We start from the raw sequence: 6,787 nt of genomic DNA, 5'->3' as shown, positions 1-6,787 counted from the left end.
AACCTCCCTGCTATGGGCAGGGACACTTTCCACTAGATCAGGTTGCTCAAAGGCTCGTCCAACCTGGCCTTGAACACTTCCAGGGAAGGGGCATCCACAACTTCTCTGGGTAACCTATTCCAGTGTCTCACCACCCTCACAGTAAAGAATTTCTTCCTTATGTCTAATCTAAATCTACCCTTTTTCAGTTTAAAACCATTACTCCTTGTCCTATTGCTACACTCCCTGATAAAGAGTCCCTCCCCATCTTTCCTGTAGGCCCCCTTTAAGTACCAGAAGGCTGCTATAAGGTCTCCCAGAGCCTTCCCTTCTCTCAGCTAGGTAACCCCAACTCTCTCAGTCTGTCCTCATACGGGTGGTGCTCCAGCCCTCTGATCATCTTCGTGTCCCTCCTCTGGACTTGCTCCAACAGGTCCATGACTTTCTTACAGAGGAGGCCCTGGAGCTGGATGCAGTACTCCAGCTGGAGTCTCACAAGAGTGAAGTAGAGGGGGAGAATCACCTCTGTCGACCTGCTGGCCTCACCTCTTTTGATGTAGCCCAGGATATGGTTGGCTTTCTGGACTGCGAGTGCACATTGCCAGCTCTTATTCAGTTTTGCATCCACCAATACCCTCAAGCCCTTCTACACAGGGCTGCTCTCAGTCTCTTCATCCCCCAGCCTGTATCCATGTTTGGGGTTGCCCTGACCCAGGTGCAGGACCTTACACTTGGCCTTCTTGAACTTCATTATGTTCACACAGGCCCACCTTTCTAGCCTGTCAAGGTCCCTCTGGATGGCATCCCTTCCCTCTATAGTATCAATCAACCATACCACTCAGCTTGGTGTCATCCACAAACTTGCTGAGGGTACATCTGAGCTATCTCTACAGGCTCTCTTTTTAATTAATAAAGAGAGATATTTACTTCTAGAGCAGAAGATTTATCTGTCTGTTTTCAGATGACATGAATTGCCTTCCAGATATGCCTGTTCTCTCAATGGACTCTAAAAGATAACTAGACAACCAGCTTAGATAGATACAGACTTTGTAATTACAAAGCAGATTCCTAAAATTCGGTCACAATAATATTGCTGGGGACAGAGAAGAAGAGAAGACGGTATGGGTGGAGGGGGGCAAGTACATTTGTTTATTGTATTAAAAGTACAAAAGATATGCAGAAGACAGATTTTCACGGTGGTACAGGTGTAAACAGAGATGTTTCCACTTACTGCTAGCTGGAGGTTGTGTGATTAAACTGGTTGCTGACACTCACGTATCAGACAATGTTAGGCTGTCCAGACAGAGATGTCAGACAAGGTTTCACAACTTACCTGATAAGCCCACAGGATGCAATTCCTTCCCTAGAGAGACTCTGCAAACTACTATGAAAAGATTATTTAAATCATTACAAAAATAATCCTAAAACCTCATAATAATGGAGGGGAGAGGAAAGACTGAAGAGCTAATTAGAGAAATAATTAGAGACAGAAGCATTTTAACTTATGTTGCCTATTTTGTAATATTTGGGGAATCCTTGTAATTTGAAAGTTCCTCCGCTTTTTATAATTTTTTTTTTTTTAAGTTTGCAAATCTTTCAGATACCCTTCAGTCTAATTTACCATTTGAAGACTGCAGCTACTTGTTGAAAAACTCACTTTTTTGATTTTTTTAACTTCTAAGTGATCTATATTTCCTGTCAAATAGCAAGTTTAAAGAGGCAAGTCTTGAACTGAAGGCTGCTTACATCATATCTGGAAGAAAAGTTCTTGAGATAAGAAATCAATAACTTAAAAATGTATGATACCTTTGGAAGCAAAAACCTCTTTCTAATCATGCCTTTTCCGCATGGCTTGAAAGAAACATCATTTGTGGGTTTGTACTCAGTGCAACATATCTCTGTGCTCTTTGCCAGTTATGCTACATGCACTACTGATCAGCAAATTTGTCTTTTACATATAGCACCAATTTACACTGAGGTTCTTCTACACTGCCAAAACAATACCTCAAAATCAATAAGAACTATGCTGTTATAAATATTACACATTTTTAAATAATATATTTTCTGGAGAGTGTTTCACTTTCTAAAGGAAATATTAGGTGGGAATGAGGAAGAAAGATTGCAGGCTGATGATATTTTGGGAGAGGAGGGGAACTGATAAAACAAGAAAGAGATCTGGTTAACATGTTAGGAAGTGGATGGTGTCTCCCCTCCCAGTTCAACAAATGTAGGTATGGTTTACTGAAGTCCCAGTGAGACTTCCGTAAGAGATAAACACTGTGTATGTAAAGAGCAAAACTGAGCTGTATTTAATGGAGTGCTCATGATATATTGTTGAAATGCACACAGAGCGTATTTTATAGGCAGGTTGTTAGAACAAAAGATATGATTGGGAAAATCAGGCACATTTTCGGTACATTTAGAAGCCTCAATGACTTTCTGCAGAAGACTTCTTTTTCGAAGTATGCCAGGCTGGATATCTAATAAAAGGGAGTGTCTGCATACTTGAGGGACCACCTAAAAGATAGTTTTAAACTTTCAGGGGTGCAGTCCTGGCTCAGCACATTAAGTAAAATGTAGTACCGATATTCCACCCTGAACTCTGCTTCTATTACTTCTTGGTCTATGCTTCTTAATTTAAATGTCCTTATTAAAAGGAAAACCAATTTTAAGAATCCGTATTTTTGTGCACAATTCCGTTTGCAAACTGAATTTTAAGCCTAGTGAGAAAGTCAGGCCTGCTGTAAAGGAGATGGAAGCAGTGAAGAATCAGTGTCTTCCCCCAAGATCACATTTTGGTTCTTGAAGTAAAATTTTAAAAAGAAAAAAAGAGGCACATTCTGCAATGAACTAATCCAAGCATTAAAAACTACTTTAGTTTCTTCTTCTTCTGAACAATGACTTGCCTTAGGCCTGCTCTGAAGAGAAATGCTTTAGATGCTCCTTTCCATCTGTTGTTTGGTCTTTCAGAGCCCATTAGGGTGTCTAGAACTGCTTAAAGTGGTACTGCCCTGCACTTGCCTCTGCCATAATGCTTTAAAATTGGAAACTGACCTTGGATCATGGGTCGTGTAGCAAGGTACTGTCATCAGACCATTCTTACTAATGTCATTTTAAATACTCTGTCAACGTTAGTGCATACAAGACAATATAGGCCAGCTGCTCTGAGATGTTGGTGGCATGCCAAGAGTCCAAGCTGATAGTCAGAAATAAACAATTGAAGGAAGCACTTACTGCTTTCCCATTCAACATCCAAGACTGCAGGCAGTGCCAAACTATAAATATCTTCAGCTCAAGCTGCTTAAGGTCAGTGAATTAGCATTAACAGTGAACAATCATTAGTCCATTAAACTCTCACATCATCATAATTAGTGGACCTGAGTAGAAAGCAAAAAAAGTATAGAATAACTGCCACTGAGGAATTAAATCCTTCAACTATATATTGTGATTCTGTCCTTAAAGAATAATAGGCTAGAATTTTTGCAGCTTTGTTCATAGAGCTCTTTACAGGTTCTTACTTTAGATCACTTCCAAAAATCTCGATATTGTGCTTTCTGGAGTTACTCATAGCATGTGGGAAAGGGCCAAGCACAATTGTTAGTCTAAGGAGTACTTACAAAAAGTCCCAAACCCAAATCCAAATCTTCCCAATTTCTATACAGTGTGATCTCTCCATTATGTTGCTTTTAACATTACTTTTATCATGTGTTTAGATAGTTCCAGTTATGCCAGTATAAAAAGAGGCTAAAGAACTGTAGTGTATCAGATAAGGTACCCAACTTGTGTTACTCATACAAAGAGCAGTCTTTCACGTAAATTTTCAAAGCTGTCATTGACAAACTCACAGCCATGAAAGCTGTCTTTCCTTGTATAAATCCTCCTGACCCTCATTCATTAAACAAACAATTTTCTTATTGTCTTTTTCTTTTTGTTCTTCCATAATCATTCTTTCTCTGCATATTTTATCTTTTGGGTGCCATGTTATACTTTTGCCTTGATTCCTCTTGACAGCTCTTGACAGCTTTTTTGCTTTCCAATTCACATGTTAGATTTGACTGCATCTGTATGCAATCTTTGCCCTTTGATCTTTCAATTTCTTTCCCTTCAGTCACAAGAATCTGGTAGGAAGTTACCTGCATCTGGTGGGAGGATACCGTTCTTTCTCATGGTGGAGAGAAAGGAAACTAGAAAAATTGATGTCCAAATCTTCAAACAAACTTGCTTAAAAATAATGGTGTGTGCTTATGTGTTCCTTCAGAGATAAAAGCTGGGGGATTAGTGACTCCAAATACATTATCATCTTAAAGAAGCTGATCACTGTTGTGTCTGGTCTTATTCAATGGATGAATAAGATTTTCATGTGTATGCTTCTATCAGATAATGGTTACCAATATTTTTTTTTTATTTGAAAGATAAAAGCCAATACATGGAGAGGCTTCAGATGGAAATTTACATATTGCCTTACTTAGTAGATGAGGGCAAGATTAGTGAAAGATTTTGATTACTGCAAAATGGTTCCTCAGATACAAGAAGTGGCATATTACCTGTGCAAAAGTGACAGAGTAATTTCCAAAGGTGATGCAGAATTCTAGGATGATTTCCAAAGCTGTCTCCTCTTTGATGAGCACAGTGATCTTAATCTGAATGGAGTTTCCAAAGAGAAAACTGAGCACAACAGAAAAATAGTTTGCCAACTTTGAATCCTTTATGATGTAGTTATCAGTGGATAAGCACCTATGCTTTTCAGCTGAAAATAAAGAAAGAAAACCTTTGGATTTGCCTTTTAAAACAAATATATGAAGCATTGTTCTCTTCATTTCTACTCCCTGTATCTTTACAAATTTTGTAGCAGTGTCCTGTGTTTAGATTTCAAATTAAAACACCTTGTTTGAGTTAAGAGGAATTTCAACATCAGTAGGTAACCTCAAGGCACTCTGTTTCTTTGTGTCATGATCTTTACAATGAGGGCTGTTCATACCGATCCTGGCACTCTAGTATCTTCCTCCAAAAAAAAAAAATTGATGTGCTGTTATTTAGGTGTTTTGAGAACTGATCTGAAAGGAAGAAAAGTTTTTCACACACAAACAATTTTCATTTATCATGGTAGAGTTAAACATTTTGAAACTCTGTGTCACAAAGTAATTTTGAACATTGCCGTAACAACAGGGTTTTGTTTTTTTTTTTTTTTAGATGAGACAGGGCACTCACTATTTTAATGCCTACAATGCCATTAGCACTTAATGAAACTGGGCTTTAGGTGCTATTTAATCCAAAGCTTCCTGAAGCCAACAATTTTTCCATTGGACTTAAGACTAATTTGTTCCTTTGTGAATATTTCTGCCAGTGTGTAGGGCCTCACATGGCTATTTCTATAGGAGGGTAAATTCGCAGGAGGCATCTGAAAAGTTCCCTGGTGCACTTGCTAAAATGTTTCCATTACACTGCTGTGAGGTACCCTACCAAAGCTATAGCGTAGACATATCCGCAAGGTCAGAATCAGAGTTGAAACCATCTGTACACCCAAAGGTAAAACTGAGGGCTGTGTTCATAAAGCTCAGTGTTTTAACAGTAGGACTGTCTTGCTTGCCTGTACTACTTTGTCCATAGTATATGAAAACTACATAGTTTTCTACAGGTTCCAATCAATTCTGCTTTTGAGATCTTCTCCGGCCTTAGCACTCTTAAGCATGCTTAAATAGATTAAAAGATAGGTTTAGCACAGAGCAACCAATAAGGACTACTTTGATTTCTGTGTTTCCCAAAGTGAAATCTTTATTCTATTTAAATCAAAGGGGGGATCTTACATCTAATGCCAAAAGAATCTAGCCATATCTTCATTCTTGCCACATAGGAGAACCTGAATTTAGAAGCCCAGTATTACATCTGGGTCTGGACAGGGTGCCTTGTTGTACAAAAGCTGTTGCAGGTGAACACAAAGTAAGCAGATCTCTCGCAGGAAGATTAAGACATGAGGATAAAGTTCATGTTGCTTCTTCCTCCTCCCCAAGCTTGTGTTTTTTTCTGCCTCCTTCCCTCCCCCTCTGTGCTGTAACTGTCTGGATTTCTGAGTCTCTACAGCAAGCTGTGCCAGGAAACAGACACAGCTGAAAAGTAACCAAGGGAATGAAAAAAGGTTCAGTTTGCATTTACCTACATAGCTGGTAGCACTAGCCCAAAGGGAGTAGCAGGACATGCAGCCAAAGCAGGGAGTGATGGAGAGACCATCACTTTTAATGGCAGGCAGCATTTCTATTGGTTTAGGGTAACCGTAAAACCACAACCTGAGCAATGCCTGGTCACCACTTAGAGAGGAAAGAAACACTAATGGGGAAAATGGAGCAGTTAAAAGCCCCAGTATAGTTTAAAATCTGTGCAGATGGGCACAGACTTTGGGTCTGTAGAGATGGACATTGGAAGTTTTAAACAGAAGTTCACTTTGCAGGCAGAAAAGAAGACAGTAGTTCGCTTTGAAGTACATGACAAATCAAATGCCTTTTAGTTAAGTTGGGCAATGGCAACTGAATTCTGTGAACCCATGGACAATGGCACTCGATATAGAAGTAAAACGTAAGAAATTAGTTCTATTATTTTAAACGAAGTGCAAAGAGAGTGTGTGGCTAACCTCATTAAAAAAGAACAAAAAACCCCCAAAACAGTCATAATTTTGGAGGGCTGAACACCTACCAAAATAATGGATCAGGAGCAGGTTCTGGGACAAGAGGCTCAGAGAGGTTACTGGGGGAGGGGAGAACACAATGAATTCCTGACAGAACAATAAGGGACAGGAAGTCAGAGTCTGTAATGAAGC

This window comes from Platalea leucorodia, assembly GCF_965183815.1.
Source record: "Platalea leucorodia genome assembly, chromosome: Z".
Lineage (NCBI taxonomy): Eukaryota > Metazoa > Chordata > Aves > Pelecaniformes > Threskiornithidae > Platalea > Platalea leucorodia.
Note: the sequence above shows the minus strand (reverse complement) of the source record.